At 33.2% G+C, this 24,370-nt stretch overlaps 1 pseudogene; it reads left to right on the top strand.

Annotated features, from left to right (window-relative positions):
- The first annotated feature begins 340 nt into the window (after window positions 1-340).
- Window positions 341-1,195, top strand: LOC123391197 (annotated as a pseudogene).
- The last annotated feature ends 23,175 nt before the right edge of the window (window positions 1,196-24,370 follow it).

Below are 24,370 nucleotides of genomic sequence, written 5' to 3'. Positions count from 1 at the left end.
TTTACATTGGATGGGTGCCTGGGTGGCTCAATTGGTTACACCTCCCACTCTTGATTTTGACTCAGGTCATGATGTCAGGGTGATGAGATCCAGCTCCACATGGGGCTTTCACTGGGCAGGAGTCAGCTTCTGTTCTTCTGCCTCTTCCTCTTTCCCTCCCATATTTCCTCAGGTTGGTGTACTATCTCTCTCTCAAAATAAACAAACAAACAAACATACATACATACATCTTTTAACATAAGTAAATAAATAAAATTATTTACACTGGAGTCCAGAGCCCCAGAGTCCCAGTGGTTCCTACCACCATCCCCCAATTGCCCACCTGCTCTTTCCTTTCAACATGGCAGATGCCACTGCATCCTTTGCCAAGGACTTCCTGGCAGGTGGAGTGGCTGCAGTAGTGCCCAGAGAGGAAGTCAAGCTGCTGCTGCTGCTGCAGGTGTAGCATTCCAGCAAGCAACTCACAGGGGCGTAATAGACTGTGTGCTTCATATTCCCAAAGAGCGAGGATTCCTGTCTTTCTGGAGTGGCAAGTTAGCCAATGTCATCAGATACTTCTCCACCCAGGCTCATCACTGTGCCTCCACAGATAAATGCAAGTAGATCTTCCTGGGTGCTGTGGACAAAACCCATTTTTGGCACTACTTTTGCAGGGAACCTGGCATCAGGTGGTGCCATTGGAGCCACATCCTTTTGTTTTTTGAATCCTCTTGATTTTGCTAGAGCCCACCTAGTAGCTGATGTGGGCAAAGGCAGAGCTGAAAGGGAATTCAGTGGCCTTGGTGACTGGTTACAATCAACAATTCTGATGAGATCAAGTGGCCTATACCACAGCTTTAATGTGTGTGGGGTATTATTATCTACCTAGATGCTTACTTAAGTATCTATTCTACTGCAAAGAGAACGCTTCCAGATCTTAATGCTCAGATCTTCATCAGCCAGATGGCAGCACAACCCCTCACAGTGGTTGCTGAGTTGAATTTCTATTCATTTGACATCCTCATTGTCCTATGATGATGTAGTCAGGCAGCAGAGGAACTGACATCATGTACACAGATATGCTTGACTACTGAAGGAAAACTTCTTGGGATGAAGGATCCAAAGCTTTTCAAGGTGTATGGTCCAGTGTTCTCAGAGGCATGGGTGGTGTTATTTTTTGCTTGTCTTGCATGATGATATCAAGAAGTTCACATAAGTTATTTCCTAGTTTTCTATCCCCCTGTGAACAGGCATGTTGTATTATATAGCATAGCTTAAGCATTCTTGACAGATGATTAACTGTCTTTACCAACAGCAACCATTCACTGGTTGAAAATGGGAAGCAAATTGGGTTCTCTGCTCAGCATGGAGCCTGCTTCCTCCTCTCTCTCTCTCTGCCTGCCTCTCTGCTTACTTGTGATCTCTGTCAAATAAATAAATAAAATCTTTAAAAAAAAAAAAAAGAAAATGGGAAGCAATAATATTCATCTGACCAGTTTTCTCTTAAAGCTGCTTCAATGATGATGGAAATCAATTGTATTTTTTATTTCAGTCACTCTTGATAAATGAATTTCAAGGAAAAAAGTATCTAAAATATAAGAAAATAAAATTATTTACATTGGATATTTTTCAACCTCCTTCATTATTATTTTCTGTAATTCTTTAGATTTGGTTTAAATTATTTTTCATTCTTCTCCCATTGCTTGATTAATGCATTTATTCTGAAGCATAGAGAAGCACAAGAATATATACATTAATTTAAACTAGATGGCTTCCTTTCACTTTTAACTTTCTAGTAATGTTGAATAGAGTGGTGGTGTGATTTTTAGTGGCCTATTCCATCCATAAGTCATTTATCAGACTTAAGAAACCTTATTAATTCTGTAGCTCTTCCTGTAAAACAGTAATATCTACTCTATTTTCTTCAAATTAATTTCACTAAAATTAACTCTACTTGCCTAAAGTCAGGAAAATTTTAGTTGAATCTTAATATTTTTCATCTTTTCTACCTCTGAGTTCTTAATAGGCAACTGAAATTAAATGTAATATATAAAGAAACTGAACTCCTAGATGAACACCCTTGTTCAGAATTTATAAGGACTTCAATTTTAACTCCATATTTGATAAGTTTAACATAGGGTTAAATCAAAGGTGACTATTTTAAAAAGGTTTCCATTCTTCTATAGTAAGTCTTATCCTTTACATGTTATATTCTGTAAACATGCCAATAACTTTGGAGGAATGTCAAGTACACCAAAGTGATTGATTTTTTTTAAAGAAAGGTGCTTATAGAATAGTTTTTATTATAATAGGTGGAAAATTAAGCCTACAATAAAATTTTAAATATAGTAATTTCTATAGTTTATGTAAATGTAATGTATTACCTAACATTCAAAATGTAAGTACATGCCATAGTAAAAGTTTATACTATATTAAAATACTATAATTTCCCACTTTTCAATATGTAAAATATTTTTCTACATTTGCTTATTATTTGCTAACTTCTAAAGCAAAATACATTTCCTGGGTGCTCAGGTAGGAAGCCTTTATTGTAATATTATTTAAATATGTACACATAAAAGCAGAAATAAACTGATAATGCTTAAACAATTTACTGAACAACAAAACCAATGTAGTTTTCAAATTAAAAGTGAGCAATACTATAAAACCAATAAATTTATAAACTGTTTTGTTGATGTGCTGAAATGAACTACTGAAAATACATATAGTAGTGACCTCTGTGACATAGGTTCATTTAACCTGACCATGCTTGTATTTCTAATTGTAAGATGCTGGATAAATTATTTCTCAATTTTCTTTGTTTATTCTATGAAAAAAAATGCGCAATTTTTCCAAAGTGCCAATATTCAGCCGTCACCTAGCAGAAACCCCTTTGTACCATACAAAGTTAATAACTTTCCCATATTACCTCTTGATAATTTAAATGGTACTCCTTGGCTAGTGATTAAAATAAAAAAAAAGAGATCACACACACACACACATACACACACACAGAAGAAAAACCTCATGGTAATATTTGATAGTAATCAGCCTGATGTTCAACAAAGATGTCAGTTAAGCATCTGCCTTTGGCTCAGCTCATGATCCCAGGGTCCTGGGACCTAGCTCTGCCTTGCTCAGACTCCCTTTTCAGGGGGAAGCTGCTTCTCCCTCTCCTCTGCCTCTTCCTGCACCTCATGCTCCCTCACGTGCACACAATCTCTCTCAAATAAATAAATAAATAAAATCTTTAAAAAAAAGACATAGGTGATAGATAGATATAGATAACTATGAGAAGTGCATATGCTTATCGTTTACATTTTAGAAAATTAAAAATAAATATTCAAAAATTCCTGGACGGCAGGACAACTGTGGACTTCTAGGTGCCTATGAAACTTGAGAACCATGCATATCATCATCTTGCTACTTTTGTACTTGCTACAAATGGCAAGTGGTGAATCTCAAGTCAGTATTTATAATTAAAGGAAGGCAGAAAAAGAGGTATTGGAAATGTATGAGTCTTGAATGAAATTGTGACCCAATAACATATACTCTATATTTATATGTCACAAAAGTGTTTTTCATGGTGTTTGAAATTTGAGAGGATATATAAACACCTGAGTCAGAAAACTAACATTGATTAGATAATCAACTCTTGAAATAAATTACCATAATAGAAATGTTTAAAGATATTCCACTAAGATGAAAGGACACAGTCAACTCTATGTGTGTCTGTGTATTTTATGAGCACATTGGATTTACTTTCCTGCTTCTGTCATCCTTAGTTTGTTGACTATGTACTCTGAATTATCTGACACAGTCCCAATTTCAAAAAATATGTTTCCAAACATGTCCCAGTTGTATTTCTTGCTGTGGGATGTTTCAAATATCTTTCATCACAACATCATTTTAATGAAAACATAAATTTTATTCTAATAAATAGTTTAAAACTATAGCAAATGATCTTTCTAAATCCTTAGGGAAAAAATAACCTAATACTTTAAAAAAAAGGTTTCAATCTGAATGCAAAATCTTCTTTGCGGTTCAGACAGTTCACTAAAGCCCTGGGTTGTGGACAGAGGACAGAAATGCAAACAGCTTTCGCACATTGAGGTCGTTCATCCATTTTGAGTCTATTTTTGTGTGTGGTGTAAGGAAATGGTCCAATTTCATTTTTCTACATGTGGCTGTCCAATTTTCCCAGCACCATTTATTGAAGAGGCTGTCTTTTTTCCATTGGACATTCTTTCCTGCTTTGTCGAAGATTAGTTGACTGTAGAGTTGAGAGTCTATTTCTGGGCTCTCTATTCTGTTCCATTGATCTATGTGTCTGTTTTTGTGCCAGTACCATACTGTCTTGATGATTGTAGCTTTGTGATAGAGCTTGAAGTCCAGAACTGTGATGCCACCAATGCTGGCTTTCTTTTTCAATATCCCTTTGGCTATTCGAGGTCTTTTCTGGTTCCATATAAATTTTAGAATTATTTGTTCCATTTCTTTGAAAAAGATGGATGGTACTTTGATAGGAATTGCATTAAATGTGTAGATTGCTTTAGGTAGCATAGACATTTTCACAATATTTATTCTTCCAATCCAGGAGCATGGAACATATTTCCATTTCTTTGTGTCTTCCTCAATTTCTTTCATGAGTACTTTATAGTTTTCTGAGTATAAATTCTGTGCCTCTTTGGTTAGGTTTATTCCTAGGTATCTTACGGTTTTGGGTACAATTGTAAATGGGATTGACTCCTTAATTTCTCTTTCTTCTGCTTGCTGTTGGTGTAGAGAAATGCAACTGATTTCTGTGCATTGATTTTATATCCTGACACTTTACTGAATTCCTGTATAAGTTCTAGCAGTTTTGGAGTGGAGTCTTTTGGGTTTTCCACATATAGTATCATATCATATGCAAAGAGTGATAGTTTGACTTCTTCTTTGCCAATTTGGATGCCTTTAGTTTCCTTTGGTTGTCTGATTGCTGAGGCTAGGACCTCTAGTAGTATGTTGAATAGCAGTGGTGATAATGGACATCCCTGCCGTATTCCTGACCTTAGCGGAAAAGCTTTCAGTTTTTCTCCATTGAGAATGATATTTGCGGTGGGTTTTTCATAGATGGCTTTGATGATATTGAGGTATGTGCCCTCTATCCCTACACTTTGAAGAGTTTTGATCAGGAAGGGATGCTGTACTTTGTCAAATGCTTTTTCAGCATCTATTGAGAGTATCATATGGTTCTTGTTCTTTCTTTTATTGATGTGTTGTATCACATTGACTGATTTGCAGATGTTGAACCAACCTTGCAGCCCTGGAATAAATCCCACTTGGTCGTGGTGCATAATCCTTTTAATGTACTGTTGAATCCTATTGGCTAGTATTTTGTTGAGTATTTTCGCATCTGTGTTCATCAAGGATATTGGTCTATAGCACTCTTTTTTGATGGGATCCTTGTCTGGTTTTGGGATCAAGGTGATGCTGGCCTCATAAAATAAGTTTGGAAGTTGTCCTTCCATTTCTATTTTTTGGAACAGTTTCAGGAGAATAGGAATTAGTTCTTCTTTATTGAAAAGGCTGTCTTTTTTTCCATTGGACATTCTTTCCTGCTTTGTCGAAGATTAGTTGACCATAGATTTGAGGGTCTATTTCTGGGCTCTCTATTCTGTTCCATTGATCTATGTGTCTGTTTTTGTGCCAGTACCATGCTGTCTTGATGATGACAGCTTTGTAATAGAGCTTGAAGTCCGGAATTGTGATGCCACCAACGTTGGCTTTCTTTTTCAATATCCCTTTGGCTATTCGAGGTCTTTTCTGGTTCCATATAAATTTTAGAATTATTTGTTCCATTTCTTTGAAAAAGATGGATGGTACTTTGATAGGAATTGCATTAAATGTGTAGATTGCTTTAGGTAGCATAGACATTTTCACAATATTTATTCTTCCAATCCAGGAGCATGGAACATTTTTCCATTTCTTTGTGTCTTCCTCAATTTCTTTCATGAGTACTTTATAGTTTTCTGAGTATAGATTCTGTGTCTCTTTGGTTAGGTTTATTCCTAGGTATCTTATGGTTTTGGATGCAATTGTAAATGGGATTGACTCCTTAATATCTCTTTCTTCTGTCTTGCTGTTGGTGTAGAGAAATGCAACTGATTTCTGTGCATTGATTTTATATCCTGACACTTTACTGAATTCCTGTATAAGTTCTAGCAGTTTTGGAGTGGAGTCTTTTGGGTTTTCCACATATAGTATCATATCATGTTTGGTAGAATTCCCCCGGGAAGCCGTCTGGCCCTGGGCTTTTGTTTGTTTGGAGATTTTTAATGACTGTTTCTATATCCTTACTGGTTATGGGTCTGTTCAGGCTTTCTACTTCTTCCTGGTTCAGTTGTGGTAGTTTATATGTTTCTAGGAATGCATCCATTTCTTCCAGATTGTCAAATTTGTTGGCTTAGAGTTGCTCATAGTATGTTCTTATAATAGTTTGTATTTCTTTGGTGTTAGTTGTGATCTCTCCTCTCTCATTCATGATTTTATTTATTTGGGACCTTTCTCTTTTCTTTTTGATAATTCGGGCCAGGGGTTTATCAATTTTATTAATTTTTTCAAAGAACCAGCTCCTAGTTTCATTGATTTGCTCTATTGTCTTTTTGGTTTCTATTTCACTGATTTCTGCTCTGATCTTTATGATTTCTCTTCTCCTGCTTGGCTTAGGGTTTCTTTCTTGTTCTTTCTCCAGCTCCTTTTCCTTACACCACACACAAAAATAGACTCAAAATGGATGAAGGACCTCAATGTGAGAAAGGAATCCATCAAAATCCTTGAGGAGAACACAGGCAGCAACCTCTTCAACTTCAGCCGCAGCAACATCTTCCTAGGAAAATCACCAAAGGCAAGGGAAGCAAGGGCAAAAATGAACTATTGGGATTTCATCAAGATCAAAAGCTTTTGCACAGCAAAGGAAACAGTTAACAAAATCAAAAGAAAACTGACAGAATGGGAGAAGATATTTGCAAACGACATATCAGATAAAGGACTAGTGTCCAGAATCTATAAAGAACTTAGCAAACTCAACACCCAAAGAACAAATAATCCAATCAAGAAATGGGCAGAGGACATGAACAGACATTTCTGCAAAGAAGACATCCAGATGGCCAACAGACACATGAAAAAGTGCTCCATATCACTCGGCATCAGGCAAATGCAAATCAAAACCACAATGAGATATCACCTCACACCAGTCAGAATGGCTAAAATCAACAAGTCAGGAAATGACAGATGCTGGCGAGGATGCGGAGAAAGGGGAACCCTCCTCCACTGTTGGTGGGAATGCAAGCTGGTGCAGCCACTCTGGAAAACAGCATGGAGGTTCCTCAAAATGTTGAAAATAGAACTGCCCTATGACCCAGCAATTGCACTATTGGGTATTTACCCTAAAGATACAAACGTAGTGATCCAAAGGGGCACATACACCCAAATGTTTATAGCAGCAATGTCCACAATAGCCAAACTATGGAAAGAACCTAGATGTCCATCAACAGATGAATGGATCAAGAGGAAGTGGTATATATACACAATGGAATACTATGCAGCCATCAAAAGAAATGAAATCTTGCCATTTGCGACAACATGGATGGAACTAGAGCTTATCATGCTTAGCGAAATAAGTCAAGCAGAGAAAGACAACTATCATATGATCTCCCTGATATGAGGAAGTGGTGATGCAACATGGGGGCTTAAGTGGGTAGGAGAAGAATAAATGAAACAAGATGGGATTGGGAGGGAGACAAACCATAAGTGACTCTTAATCTCACAAAACAAACTGAGGGTTGCCGGGGGGAGGGGGTTTGGGAGAAGGGGGTGGGATTATGGACATTGGGGAGGGTATGTGCTTTGGTGAGTGCTGTGAAGTGTGTAAACCTGGTGATTCACAGACCTGTACCCCTGGGGATAAAAATATATGTTTATAAAAAATAAAAAATTAAAAAAAAAAAAAAAAAAAGACAAGTTTAAAAAAAAAAAAAAAAAAAAAAAAAAAGTATATTTCTGAGCAAATAAAGTTAAATCGAATGTTCTATTTATATTTGATTCTGCCAATATAACAAAAATGGATAGTTGCTATTGCATAATATAATATAATTGAAAACTTTAAGATGCATCATTAGTATATTCAGCATTGGAATGCTCATTTTGTGACGTATAGGCATTTATCACTTTAACATTTGTTATATTAAAATATATAAAAATTACTGAATAATTTTCATGGTTAACATGTAAGCAACCGTCCAAAATAATCTTTTGACAATTACCAGAATATTATTCACCAAACTATTAGTATTACTTTTCCTAGGAAAACACATTTGAGAGTTAGTGGGTCTGAATTTAGAAACAAACAAAAAAAGATCTCATACTGAACACATTTCACACCTTTTCTCCATTGGGGACACTCACTCAAATTAAATATTTCAAGTGCTAATAATAAATATTTAAGTATTAAAAAAGTCCAAATTATCACTGATCTAAGTACAAAATAAAATATAAATGTTAATCACTTAATGTAATATTTTATGCAAATAATGGTGGTTTTGATTTTCTATGATATATTCCATGTAGGTTCTTTTACTATTACTTCCGCACGTTTTAAAACGTATGAAATTATGAAATTATATTGATCAAATTTGTTTACCTCAGCACAAAAAAAAACCCAGAATCTTTAATGAATAATTAGAAATTTATTTCAAATATAGTTTTAAATTTTAATTTCATTTTCTATCAACTGCATTTTGTTACCAGGAGATTAGTATTCCTTCTCTGCCTTTGATTCTTAAAATAAAATGATGACTTTGACTCTTCAAAACCTTAATTACAGAGATTAGGAACTTAATTATTGATATTATAGTCTCTGTAAGTGAAAATATAACATCTGTTTTTATAACAAAAATAATAACTACAATAGAAAAAGTCATTTTCGAAAGAAAAACGTTTAATTCATTACCCCACTTTGCATGGGGTTCTCTTCTTTTTCCTACAAGGAAGCAGAAGTATAGGACTTACATCACAAAAGCACAGTTTGATAGGTTTCAGTTAGTGTCTGGAGAAATAATAACTGATGGTGTTTTCCAAGGAGGTAGCTTAAAGAAGCTGAGCATGTTTTAAAACAATTTTTAAAAAGCCTTAATCGTTTTCTTGGGTTAGAATGCTGGAATTGCCATGCTTGGATGGAGAGACACACAGATACACATATAAACGATATGCTACAAGGATTTCTTTTAAATAATAAAGTTGATTATTATTTCGTGTGTGTGCATCTGGGAATATGGAGAAATAAGGTTTCTGAAATCTAATGTGAATTCCTTATATATAACTTACAAGCTTGTTACCCAGGTGACAGTGTCATCTATACTTGGTAAAGCAATTTAGATTCACTGTAATTTGTATAGCAATGTCAATTTATTTGTTTGATATTCAAATGTGATGCTATGCTCAGCTTGAAACACTATTTTTATATTTTTCCATCAGCCATTTTTAGATGTGACTTCATATTCTTGTACATAAGATTTAATTCTCCATTATTTAGTTTTAAATGAATAATTCATTTAATTCAAAATTTTACTCACAAAAAGCATAACCATGTATGCATATAGATAGCTACATATATAGTTAAATATATGTTTTATAGTTATATATATTTATAAAATATGAAAATAAAGGTGAAAAAAGTCATCCATTATCTTTGACATATAAAATATCTAAAAATAGCATCAACAATAAAATGATCCTCAATATATATAAACCCTGAATGCAATAACCTCTTTTTGCCCTTTTCCTTGCCTTTACAAGTTTGGAACATCTGGGGATTCAACTGAAGAGCTGGGAAAGCTTTGAAAACTCTGTTCTTATTAACACCTGATTTTTGACCTTGAGGTTCTCATCTGCTCTCTTTATATGAATTCTGTAACACATCCAGAGTATGTTTCTAATATGATACAGTCTTTGAAATATCCTAATAAAAATAATATCAAAAATTAGTCTCTTAAAAATTAAATCACATGCTTCCAAGATTGCTAACACTGAAATAATGGAAGCCATTAAAATAATACATTAAAAAAAGTTTAATGTTTGAAATTTAATGTTTCATAGTTAATTCTTAGTTAATCCCTAGTAATGAAGTGTCATTTGTTTGTAAATTATTCTAAGATGAGAAATTTATATGAGGATGAATATGTACAAAGAACAAATTCTAAAAAGAAAAATAGGAATTTGATAAATTTGAAAAGCATCTCTACTTTGTGCTTAATCATTGATTTTGGAGGTATTTTCTTTCCAAAATAGCCAATATCCCAAAATAAAATAAATAAATAAATAAAATATTCAGTGATGTAAAGAATGGTCAATCATGCTTTTTAAGATAAACTTAATCATTTTTTATTATTTTTAACTGTAGGAAACAGCTCAAAAATAGTTCAACTAGAATTCATTTTATTTCCTAATGGGATCACACATTTCTTCTGTTTACTTCTATTTATTTAAGTTACTGGTATATATATATACACACATATATATTCAACTTCTTTAAATTTAATCTTCATTCAACCAGAGAAATCCCAATAAATTCTTCTCCTGAACTACTTTCTTTGTTCACATCTGTTTGCTTACATAATACTGCAGTCTAAAACTTCCTTGAGGACAAAATTCCAGTCTTAGTCACACTTACATATTTAATGATTGAATCGTGAATGACTGGATACTAAATAACTATTTACTATGACCTACTCATGCAAAATATATTTAAGCTGAGGTTCTTTGTCTTTTATACTCAGGCTGCTCTGACTAGTAGGTATTAAGAGGGATCATTAATTGACCAGTGGTTGCCTGGATACATATTGTACCCTGTCAAAAGCAGTACTTTTTAGATGTCTTCATTTTCAATTCCTTTGCTTTTAGCTGCTTCAGTTAAAACTGCTTAACTAAAAGCAAGCTTTTCAAATATTTATTTGAGTACAGGAAAAACCATATAAAGTTCAAGAGTATCCCAGTATTCTTATAGATACCATTTTGAAGACATAATTCTTAGGCATGTATTTTCTTTAATTTTGTAACTTCAACTCTTGCTATCATGAAGTTTCCCATTCCAGTTATCTATTTGTATGTGTTCCCTATGAAGTTTATCTTCTTAATAGGGAACAGGCATACCAAAATTAATTTTGAATATATTCATAGTTACTTCAAATTCTCCTCCGCCTCACCCTTTTTTAAGATTTGAGTGTAGTTGACACACAATGTTAAATTAATTTCACATATATAGCATAATGATTCAACAGCTCTATACACCATGTTATGTTCACCATGAGTGTAATTATCATCTGACACCATGCAACACTATTACAATACCATTGACTATGTTTTCCATGCTATACCTTCTCTTCCTATGACTTATTCATTTCATAACTGGAAACCTGTATAAAAACTCTCTCTCTCTCTCTTTTTTTTAAAGATTTTATTTATTTATTTGACAGAGAGAGATCACAAATAGATGGAGAGACAGGAAGAGAGAGAGAGAGAGAGAGAGTGAGGGAAGCAAGATCCCTGATGAGCAGAGAGCCCGAGGTGGGACTCGATCCCAGGACCCTGAGATCATGACCTGAGCCGAAGGCAGTGGCATAACACACTGAGCCACCCAGGCGCCCCTAAAAACTCTCTCTTGACATACAAGTGGAACACTTCATCCACTTTCCTTACAAGGAGATTGACTTTTATCCTGATACACCTTCCCAATCTCCAGAACACTGTGTTACAAATTAATTAACATTAATAAAGTAATGAACAGAAGCAAGTTTGAAGAAGTAGCATGATGTATCCATTTTTTGGAGAACTTGAAATATCTGAAAAGTTTCAAATTAGAAATATCCAACAGACCTTTAGAAATATAGATAGATAGGGGCGCTTGGGTGGCTCAGTGGGTTGCGCCTCTGCTTTTGGCTCAGGTCATGATCTTAGGGTCCTGGGATCAAGCCCTGCATCAGCTCTCTGCTCAGCGGGGAGCCTGCTTCCCCCCTCTCTCTGCCTGCCTCTCTGCCTATTTGTGATCTCTGACTGTCAAATAAATAAATAAATTTTTTTAAAAAATTAAAAAAAAGAAATATGATAGATAGATACATTTCTGTTTATTGACTATTCTTTGGTGAATATTATTGTGCAGTAAAATGATTCTCATACTTTGTTCCTAATCTGATATATCCATTAACATATCTCTTCTCCATGTCTTAATTTGACATTTTTTAGTTTCCTGTGTAGTAAACCAAGGCATTTACCACTGCCCATAAGGTCAAATTTAACTCTACCCTGAGCGGTTCTTTTTCCAAACCATGTAGGTAATGAGGAGCTATACTCAAAGTTGTGTCCCAACTAGATTTCCCCTCGCCACTGTTATTCAGGTGTATACTTGAGTGGGGCTGTAGTACAGACAGTAAATTTTCAGCTTATACCCACATATTTGCCCAAACATTATATGTATCAAGCTTGGCCTTTTTCTACCTCTGTCAGCTGGTTATAGGGAAAGATTATAAAGCAATAGATGTGAGATGAAAGAGAGTCAAGAGAGTCTTATTATTTGTGCTGTGTGAGCCCAATCTTACATGCACCATGTCCATTTTGTAATGGATTGCTGCTTGTGTCACCAAATGTATGTCTTGATATGTCTAATATTCCCAGACTCAACACTGGCAGTTATAGCTGTAGGAGATCTGAATCTTGTGCCTAAACTTCAACTCTGTGTCCTCTGGGTCCAAGAGATAAAAATATCTAGTGCCAAGTAGACTTTCCCATACTTCATCTTTCTGATTAATCAGTTGAGCCTGCCATTTTCCCTTATTGACCCTTAGCAACAACCATCTAATTATTGCAACACTTAGAGTTACTAGTTCTTCTGTGTCACTGAAAAGCCAGAAACCCTACCGGAGCGAATACATCTCCATCCCAGGCCACAACAGATGAAAGTCTTGGCAGTCACAATCTTACAGCATTCCATGGGACAGTGAGATTTTACCTGCCACTAGGATGTATAAAAATAAAAGTGTAAAAATTAAAAAAAGAAATGAGCATAAGGACAGTATTGTTTCAACAATTTGGTAAATGCAAATTCTGTTGTCTAAGTCTAGGTAATGGCTCTCTGTCCTACATTAATAAAAACAAGATGGGATTGGGAGGGAGACAAACCATAAGTGACTCTTAATCTCACAAAACAAACTGAGGGTTGCCGGGGGGAGGGGGTTTGGGAGAAGGGGGTGGGATTATGGACATTGGGGAGGGTATGTGATTTGGTGAGTGCTGTGAAGTGTGTAAACCTGGTGATTCACAGACCTGTACCCCTGGGGATAAAAATATATGTTTATAAAAATAAAAAATTAAAAAAAAAAAACACATGAATTTCTGTATTGTGCTTGTCTTTGCTCATTTGTTTTCAAGCTCTCAGAGAATCGGGAGAACACATACACTCACTTATTACCTAGAGATGATAATTTCATTAGGACATCTGTGTTTTGATAGTCAGATATAACTTTTTGATGATTATCAAGAACAAATTTAAAAATAAAGCCTCTTTATAATATCATTGTGTACTAATATAAGTTTAATCTATTATATGTGAGGGAAAAAAAGGAAATTGGAAGTCTGGGGCAAAATTTTAACTCTATCTAATTGGATTATGCGAGCAAAATATTTCCAGAAATAATTGAATATTTCATTTGACTTCTATACTTAAATCTTTCTTTATATAATAGTATCTTTCCCATGCTTGTAAAATATACAGATTTAATATTTTGAATTTCTTGTGTGTTTTTCCACCAATTCAACATAATATAACAGTTCATTTTTCATAAAAATAGATTCATGAAAATAAAACATTTATTATGAAAATAGGAATTTTAAATCTGAGGGGTGTTTTCTTTCTGGTACTTCAACATCAATGCAACATCCACCATAGTGATATACTATCCTGATAAATCATTTCAGAGATACCATTGTGATGATATATTTTGACTCACATATACATCATCATGGTCATCATGATGTTTTATTAGTATCATATATCACCAAAATGATGGGGCATTGATGATGTGGAATTTCTCAGTAAAATAGTGATGACAAAAGTCATCTTTCCTGGAGAAATGCTCTGTAACTTAATTCTTGAAAAGTTTATAAATATGTCATCTACCTTTCCTACCCTGTCTCAATAATATACTTTCAAAAATTGAAACTATGTGATTTTTTGTTTTGGGGGGACAAAGCTGAATTTTGTTATAATACATGCATGGGATTTTCTTACTATGACATTCTCCCACAATGATTAATATGAACTTTTCTCTTTCATTCTAAGTCTCTTTCACCCACCAAGAGACTTATCTCCTTAGATCAATGAATTGAAAGGAATCTGTCATAGGGTATGTTATTATAATGAAGAAATGCAGTGGTTCAAACAATATAGAGATTTCTTCCTTCTGGGTACAGTGTAGGATAACTAAATATTCCAGGATGGGTATATATGTTCCACTATATAATGTAATTTTGCATCCAGATTACTTTTAACTTGCTCTGTTATCCTGTAGGGCATATTCTTCATTTACATGATTAAAACTGTCTCAATCACTTACATGTACATTTTGCAGCCCCAGGGAAGAGGAAAAGAGAGAATGGCGGGCAAGGAACTTCCTTTGAAAAAAGTGATACAGAATTTCACACCACTAAGGAATAACCTACATGAAATGATATAAATATATGGGACATAATTTTCCTGCAAATTTTATGTATTTTTATCACTTAAATATTTTGTATCATATTCCTTAGATAAGTATCAAATAAGTAAACTTACCCACAACACCAAAAAAAATCTATAAAAGTATCAACAGAATTCAAGATATGTATTTATCAAGTTAGCAAATATCATGTCAATCTCAATGTTGTTCAAAACTGCCTCATTATATTCATCATTACCTAATATACTGTAAAAATAAAATACTGTGCGTGAATATAATTAACTAGGTCACTATTGCAGTAATATTTCTATAATCATGGTGGTGGTATTATTCATGTCTTCCTCTTGGTTGTCAAAGCACATTTATATAATTTATTAATATACTTAATCCATAGTCTTATAAATGTTCACCCCCTCCAACGAGAATATAACAGAAGCTTTCAGAGTAGGAATTTTATAAGTGTTACTATGTTTTTTTTAGTATAGATTCTGGGTATTTTTTTTTTTAAGGATGTAGTTTTCTGAGTATTGTCAATATTGACATTAAAAAAAAACCTCTTAAATCATTCTTTTACCATAGTGATTTGACATAACAATATCCATTTAAAATATATGCAAACATTTTCTTTTTTTTTAAGATTTTATTTATTTATTTGAGAGGGAGAATGAGAAAGAGGGAGAACATGAGAGGAGAGAGGTCAGCAAAAGCAAATTCCATGGCAAGCAGGGAACCTGATGTGGGACTCCAGAGCCATGACCTGAGCCAAAGGCAGTCTCTTAACCAACTGAGCCCCCCAGACACCCCTGCAAACAGATTCTTTAACACAGTCTTTAACATTATCCTTTTCCAACATATATTGCCATTTTATTCATGCCACTGTATTTTTTCTAGTTTCATGTATCTTAGTGTAAGAAGACAATGGCAACGATAGTTTTGCAGTGAAAATAGACAAATTAATATATTGGTGTCCTCAACAAGCTTGTGACTTTAAAGTTAAAAATCATTTAAAAATCAGCTATATTGAATTATTACTATAAATAATTTAATGAAATGAAAAGTATGCTATAAATACTGATAATTATTAAATAGTAAATATAATTTATTGTAACCTAATCTCTTAATGAAATCAGTGAGAAAATATTTAAAAGTCCATGGATTAATGATACATTATGAAAATGAGATAGGGCTTCAAAGAATGTGGAAACACTAATTTCACCTTACATTTACTGCAGAATTATTTATGGCAGCCAAATTATAGAAGTAACCCAAGTGTCCATCAATGGGTGAATGGATAAAGAAAATGTGACAATATATATACACTGTATATATATTATATGTGTATTTTACATACTACATATGTATTTTTATATATGCATACATATAATAAATATATAATGGAATATTAGCCATAAAAAAGAATGAAATCCTGCCATTTGCAACAACACTGACAGATCTACAGGGTATAATGTTAAGTGAAATAAGTCAGTCAGGAGAAGATAAATACCATATGATTTCACTCATATGTGGAATTTGAGAAACAAAACAAATGAATAAAGAAAAAAAGAAAAAGAGACAGACCAAAAAACAGACTCAACTGTAGACATCAATGGTTACCAAAGGTGAAGTAGGTGGGAAGATGGGTGAAACAGGTGATGGGGATTAAAGAGTATGCTTACCATGATGAGCACTGAGTAATGTATAGAATTGGTGAATCACTATATTGTGCACCTGAACTAATATATAGTACTGTATGTTAACAACATAGGAATTAAAATAAATAAATAAAATGAACAACAAACTCCTCTCCAAAAAACAAAGGAGAAAAGAGACAAACAAATAAAACCAGACTCTTTAGCATAGAGAATGAACTGATGGTTACTGGAGGGGAGGTCAGTGGGGGATGTGTGATATAGGTGAAGGGGATTAAAAGTACACTTACCATGAGGAACACTGAGTAATATACAGACTGGTATCACTATTTTGTACACCTGAAACTAAAATAACACTATTTTAATTAAACTGGAATTCTTAAAAACAGAGATAAAGCTTGTAATCAGTTTTGTTACTTATTTTCACTTGTATAAAGAGGTGGAGGTTTTTTAAAAAAAAAGCTGTTGAATTCTTTAAACTTTTCCCAGATTATGATTCAGACATGAAATAGTGACATATCACATTAATACAAAAACTGAAATCTCTTAGACTTTAGTTTTTTCTTATTCTTTGTTAAAAACAAAAGTTTAAAATCATTGTATCTATAAAGGATTTGTACCTATTCAGTAGAACAAAACTGTGTTAATTTCATGTCCTAAAAGACTTTAGCAGACTAATAAAAATGTCTGCAATTTGTGTTTCAGTCCATGGGAACTTTGTTGCCCAATATCATTAGAAAGAGCTGTTGATATATTTTTTTAAAAGTTAGTATAACTAAGTTAGCTAATTGAACACAATCAAGAAATAAATTAATTTTAAAAATTAATATAAATATATCAACACTATATTTTTGGATAAATTATATTCTCCATACTTCACATACTTTTGTCAAAATATTATATGTATATCTGTGTCTAGTGTGCAGATTGAATATGCATACCACATTACATTAGCAAAGTCAATGATCAATTTTATACCAATCAGCCAAATCTACTATACTTCCTGTCAAACAAAAAGGAACATCATTTATGAACTAGATAAAGCTGATTATATTATAGCATGAAATATCATAAATATAATGAGAATAATAAAAATGTTACTGATAGGAATTAAATCATGATTAATAAATCTAACATAGTAATAAGTTTTACTAACATAAATATCATTCCTTAATAATTTCAAAAAGAAATCGAATATGTAGCTAAGTTTATAAGATATTTATGAAATAAGGATATAAGGCATGTTATTATTTTAGTAGTAATTACTTTAGACATAAGGGTTCATATTTAGCATTCTGTTTTAAAAATGTTTAGGGATCGGTGGTAAAAATTCAGTTATAACTACATTAATTTCATGAGAATCATGATCAAATTCTATATATTAAAGATGAAGATCTTTACTATACTATTCTATTTTAATTAATTTATTTATTTTAGAGAGAGAGAATCTCTCAAGCAGACACCACTATAAGCATGTAGCCTGACATGGGACTTGATCTCATGACCCTGAGATCATGACTTGAGTTGAAATCAATTGTTGGATATTTAATGGACTGAGCTCCCAGATGCCCCATGCCCATACTATTTTAAATGAATAGCTTTAGCAAATATTTGATTTATAGTTTTGCTATTAGAACTTAGAATATAATAAACATTTAGAAATAGGGGTTCCTGGATGTCTCAGTGGGTTAAGCCTCTGCCTTTGGCATAGGTCATGATCTCAGGGCCATGGGATTGAGCCCTGCATTGGGCTCTCTGCTCAGCAGGGATATTGCTTCTCCCTACTCTCTCTGCCTGCCTCTCTGCCAACTTGTGATTTCTCTCTCTGTCAAATAAATAAATAAAATCTTTTTAAAAATTAGAAATAAAATGGGATTAGATTATAATTGGAATAAGGATTTTTTTTTACTTAATTGTTTCTTTTTTTTTTTAAGATTTTATTTATTTATTTGACAGAGAGAGTTCACAAGTAGATGGAAAGGCAGGCAGAGAGAGAGACGAGAGACGGGTGGGGGGGGGAGAAACAGGCTCCCTGCTGAGCAGAGAGCCCGATGCGGACTGGATCCCAGGACCCTGAGATCATGACCTGAGCCGAAGGCAGTGAGCCAACCCACTGAGCCACCCAGGCACCCTGGAATAAGGATTTTATAACTTGATTTAGTTAAATAGATTGTAAGTATATTTGTAAACACTGAATGTATTACATTTAAAAAAGTATATAAAATCTTTAATCTTGAGTCACATCCAATATAACTAAAAAAGATAGTTTTGAAAACATTGTTACATTTAATTTTGTCAGTGTCACTATCTTGAATTTCTTTTGCTGTTTGAAGGTACACTCTATTTTGCAGTTACAACTGAGGAGATAATTTATGTTTAAATTTATGGAAAAGATAACACTTAAAAAAAAAAGGTGCTTTCTTTTCTTTGCTCTCACATTTTTCCATGAGGGCAATATATTACTTGACAACATTTAGGAAATGGAAGATATAAAATCTCCCATTGTCCACATTCTGTACCAGATTGAATTTAACAGTCTAAAAGATGAAATTCCATTTCTAAAACCATACCGATATACAAAAGACTCAGAGTTGTTTACCGTGCCTTGATTAAGCATAAAAGGAGTCTTCTTTGAAAATAATATTTTCTATTGCCCTTTTGTTTGATTCCTTGAAAGTTTTTATACATAAAGTAACGTATCACAGTAAGACTGATGCCGGGTGAGAAGAATGTTTTTATTTTGTCTGGTGAGAAGAATGTTTTTATTTTGTAACGTAGGAAACATTTTGCACAAATGGAAGGGGACAAGGAGTCCTAGCACACAAAGAGATGCAAAGTATCTGAACTGATTTCTTTAAGATGTTTTGTTCCCTCTTATTTTTGGAAAAGTTGTGTAGCCCAGGGGTGTGCCTACCTGTTTAAAGACCAATGTCTTAAGTAAACTTACATTTAACGTGATAGTGGTAGGGCTTGTTTGTTTTGTTTCTTGGTTGATTATTCATTAACTATTTAATGAGTTAACTTACATTGATTATCTGATTAATGTAGCTAATTCTATTTATTTTCAGAAAGTAGAAAACAAACTTGATCTGTATTTGAGCATAGGACAAGGTAAATTGACATTGAAAAGGGAATGGCTAGAACTTGGGGCAAATAAGATGAGGTAGTAGTATCTAGCACAACCATTGACAAGTTTAGTTCTTCCCATTTAACAGTTTGTCAAAGTACTCTTGGTTTTCTTGAGTTCTCTTAAAGCTATATGTCTTTTCTCTGTGTGCAATAGGGAGATAAGAGAAAGAACAAAGTGGGCATGAAATGAATCAAAAAGTGTGCTGGAAGAGTATATTTTTTCAATACCTACAGTTTTAAAAATCTTTAAATGTCTTCGCAAAATGAACAATATTGGAGTCACCTGAAGATACAACCTTGAAAAAAGCTTTTATTTATTGAAATAAGACTATTTAAAATCATTTTCTTAATTCTTTTTTTTTTAATTTTTTTTTAAATAAACATGTATTTTTATCCCCAGGGGTACAGGTGTGTGAATCGCCAGGTTTACACACTTCACAGCACTCACCAAAGCACATACCCTCCCCAATGTCCATAACCCCACCCCCCCTTCTCCCAATTCCCCCTCCCCCCAGCAACCCTCAGTTTGTTTGGTAAGATTAAGAGTCACTTACGGTTTGTCTCCCTCCCAATCCCATCTTGTTTCATTGATTCTTCTCCTACCCACTTAAGCCCCCATGTCGCATCACCACTTCCTCATATCAGGGAGATCATATGATAGTTGTCTTTCTCTGCTTGACTTATTTCGCTAAGCATGACACCCATTTTCTTAATTCTTCACTTAATTCGTCCACCATCCAGGGGTTGGACTGAAGTGTAGCAAGTCCTGAAATCTAGATTTAATCATTTTTATCAGCAAAATAAAAGAAAAAAGTTAAGTCTTTCCTAAATGGCATATAATCTAGAAAAGGAGATTATTTTAAATAGTCAGCAACTTTTGAAATCATACGGGAAGGCATTGTCATATGTTTATATACATACATATTAAGTAGAAAACATTGGTTAACAGAGAAGACAGTTTTTATGAATCAAGAGAGGTTGTTTGTCTTGCTAATACAATGCACAAATATTATCCCCATGCTTTACCTTTAAAAATTGCTCAATCATGCCATTCAATTATCAATTTAAATAATATTTCTGAAGTTCAAGAAACATAATTAGTGCACAATTTATAAGTTTCCTTGTTTTTTTTTGTTTTTGTTTTGTTTTGTTTTGTTTTTGTTTGTACTCTGATTACTCTTCACCATTTTCCCCTGGCTATCCTTGCTAATTGATATTATTAGTTCACCATTTTAGATATATTCTGTTTATGTGTGTATTATTGTTATTATTCCCTTAACTTAGATTAAAAATATCAATGAACAGAGACTAAGTTTGCAATGTTTTGCTAGTCTTTACACTGGGGACTGATGATAAGAAATTGAACAATAAAAACTTCTCATATTTTACACCTTTTCAACAGTGCTTTTTTTACCCTTACTGTTGCATATACAAAATGCCTGGGCTTTATCATTGATAAAATGGCTCATGCTTTCTAAGATGTCTGGTGAAATGTGCAGTATCATTACCGTACTACAATTAATTTAGAAAACTGAAATTCTGGAACCAAATACCTTGAGAAAACAATGTTACATATCAATGAAAAAAATGTGATTTATGGCATTATCAATATGCTTTATGAAAACTCTAATTTCTGAAAATAAATACTCTGAGGGTAGTAAGAGGGACTACTGAATCAATTACAGCAGAAATAAAATAACCCAAATGGCATCATATCACGTGTCAGTCTCTTCTCAGTTATACAGAAAGGATGTCTAGCTGAGATATTAGAGCATGGACTTTTTCTGAAAGAAGGCAAACAAAAGGCTTTGTCTGACCTTATATTTAAAGAATCTCAGCTATCCATGGGGAAAGATCCAGTTTTCTGGTCATATTTTTTAAATTTTGACCAAGATTACTTAATTTTTACATTAAGAGATTATATCATGTGCCAAGCACATAGGTGGCTCAATAGTTGTCTGCCTTTAGCTCAGGTCATGATCTCAGGATTCTGGGATTGAGTCCTACCTGGGGCTTGCCGCTCAGCTGGGAGTCTGCTTTCCCCTCTCCTACTCTCCCTGCTTGTGTTCCCCCTCTTGCTGTGTCTCTCTTTGCCAAAAAAAATATTAATATAATGTTGTCTTTTTTTTTTAAGATTTTATTTATTTACTTGACAGACAGAGATCACAAGTAAGCAGAAAGGCACGCAGAGAGGAAGGGAAGCAGGCTCCCTGCTGAGCAGAGAAACTGATGCGGAGCTCTATCCCAGGACCAGGATGTTGGGATCATTACCTGAGCAGAAGACAGAGGCTTTAACCCATTGAGCCACCCAGGCACCCCCCAAAAATATTAATAAAATCTCTTAAGAAAAGAGATTATATCATTTGCCTACTAATTAACAGCTAAGGTGCCATGTTTAAAAACACATATTCATGGGGAATAATGCATATGAATAATTGTGCATTGTTTATTAAATACTTCAATTCTGGATAGTTTTTTACACTTTTGTGTGGGACATGGATTTCTGAAACAGAAAAGAACCTGCCAGGGAAAGAAAAAATTCTGGTCCAGGGAGATGGTGGACAAAAAATATACTTTGCCATTTTATTGAAATTGCACACAAATGTCTTGTAATGCAAAGCAGAGGAACCCTTGACCAGAAAATATAAATGGAAGGGGGAGGAGAAAAGACATTGCACAATTTATTAATGGCATAAACTCTGTCTTTAATTTTGGTATATCTTTAGTGAACATTAGCCATATTTTAAAATATTAATGGCATAAACCACAACAGTTATTTGTTAGATATAATATAAAGTTAAATCAAAAAGTCAAACCTTAGAAATGTGTAATAGAATCTATTAATCTGTTCTACACTACACTATACATTAATTGTATAACTTAAGTTGTGCATATATAATTTATCAATCGACATACTTATTATAAAAATAAAATTATATGTAAGTAATATATAATAGCTATATATTATGTATAATAACTTCATTGATAAAAACATTAATATATATTTATTTCTTGGACCTGAAAAGCTTACATATACTTTAGGCAAAATTATAGATTCACTGAGCAAATATAGAATAAATGTTTAAAATCTTCAGTATGTGTTCTAATTATCAAATTTTCTGCAGTACTTTAGAATTAAAATGACAAAAATAAGGTTTTTTGTAGTGTTTTAAAGATTACTGATAAAAAAAGAAAAGATGCTATAGAAAAATAGAAAAGATACTTTGACTTTTAAATTACAACTTTGAAGAGAGGTTATTTTATGTATCAGAAGCTGAGATCACTGATTTGAGGCAATTTCTTTTTAGTATAGTATTTAATGCCCTAAATTTCCTTCTAAACATTTATTCAGGTGCACCTCACAAGCCTGAACATATTTTTTTGTCATTTATTTTTATTTTCTTCTAGTATCTACTGTGACTTCTTCTTTGCCCCATTTGATATTTAGAATTATAGGTATAGTATCCAATTATTTTGAGTTAAGATAAGATGTTCTCAACCTCTTTCTATTATTGATGTTTAACTGAATTCTATTGTGATATGGGAAACACTTCATAAGATTGTGATTCTTCAATATTGGTTGAAACTAATATCATTTACATTACAGTGAAGGATATGGTCTATTTTAGTGACATACCATGTGAAGTTGAAAGAATACATTTTCTGTTGTTTAAGTCAGTGTAATCTATCATTTAGCTCTTTAGTTGTTAGTATTGTTCAAAGGTTCAGTGTTCTTACTGATTTGTTCTCCACTTTTATTTCCCCTTCAAATAATGAGAGGTCTAGTGAACCATCTAAAGTGATTATAGATTTGTCTACATTTCCTTTTAGTTATTGCCTGTTCTTATACTTGTGTTCTGGGGCTCTGTACCAAGAGTGTATTTAGATTCTTATGGTCCCTTGTAAGTGCTGTCTTTACTTTTTTTTTTTTTTTTTTGCTTTCTTTATTAATATGTAATGACATTCCATATCTTTGGTAATATTCCTTTTTCTGAAGGCTGTTTTTCCTAAGGTTTGTTTATATAGTTAATTTCACTTTTTCTTGATTAGGATTAGTGTCTTACATGTATATATATATGTATTTTTTACATTTTTCAAGCCTATTTGTCAAAACATCATGACCAGATAGGTTTTTCCTAGTATTATATGGTTCAGCATTCAAATGTCAACCATTAATTGGCTATTTCAAGAAACTAAAGAATACCATATCATCATTTTATTAGGACACATAAAAGAGTTTAACAAAATTCAACATCAAATTAAATGAAATCTTTTATCAAACCAAGAAAATTAACCAAGGAACCTAAAACCAACATCCTATTTAGTAGTGAAAGACTGAATTATTTCCTCCCCAAATAGGGAGAAACTAAAGAAATAACTCTGCCCAACCTTCCTAAACAACACTATACCTCTTATTATCTTACATTAACTTAAACTCTTGGTGGAATGAATTTAGATTCCATTTAATTTTATTTTACATTTTTCCTGTCTGTCAGGATTACATTCAAACAAAAATAATTTTATTCTTTATCTGTAATTTTTTTTCAATTCTCATTTTTATTTCCTCCCTGCATACAAAATAGATATTCTCACAGAAGAATTTACTTAAAATATGAATTTAGCTTAAATTTCGATTCTATTATTTAATGCAAGGTATTTATAAGGTGTTTTTCCATTCTAAAACATTATCACAGAGGCTTGTTTTTGATGGAATGAAGTCATCCTCTAAGGTTTTACTTAGTTGTCATCTCCACAAGGAAAACCTCTATTGATTACTGGTTTTGGTCTCTATCTTGAGGAGGGGCAAAAAGAAAGTTTTGTGGGAAGAATGTTTATTAGGGGAACAAAACATGTAGGGGGCAGGAATAG

The sequence above is a fragment of the Mustela putorius genome, unplaced genomic scaffold, assembly GCF_011764305.1.
Source record: "Mustela putorius furo isolate JIRA1106 unplaced genomic scaffold, ASM1176430v1.1 tig00000083_pilon_pilon_pilon, whole genome shotgun sequence".
NCBI lineage: Eukaryota > Metazoa > Chordata > Mammalia > Carnivora > Mustelidae > Mustela > Mustela putorius.
Note: the sequence above shows the minus strand (reverse complement) of the source record. Positions and strands in the feature narration are given on the sequence as shown.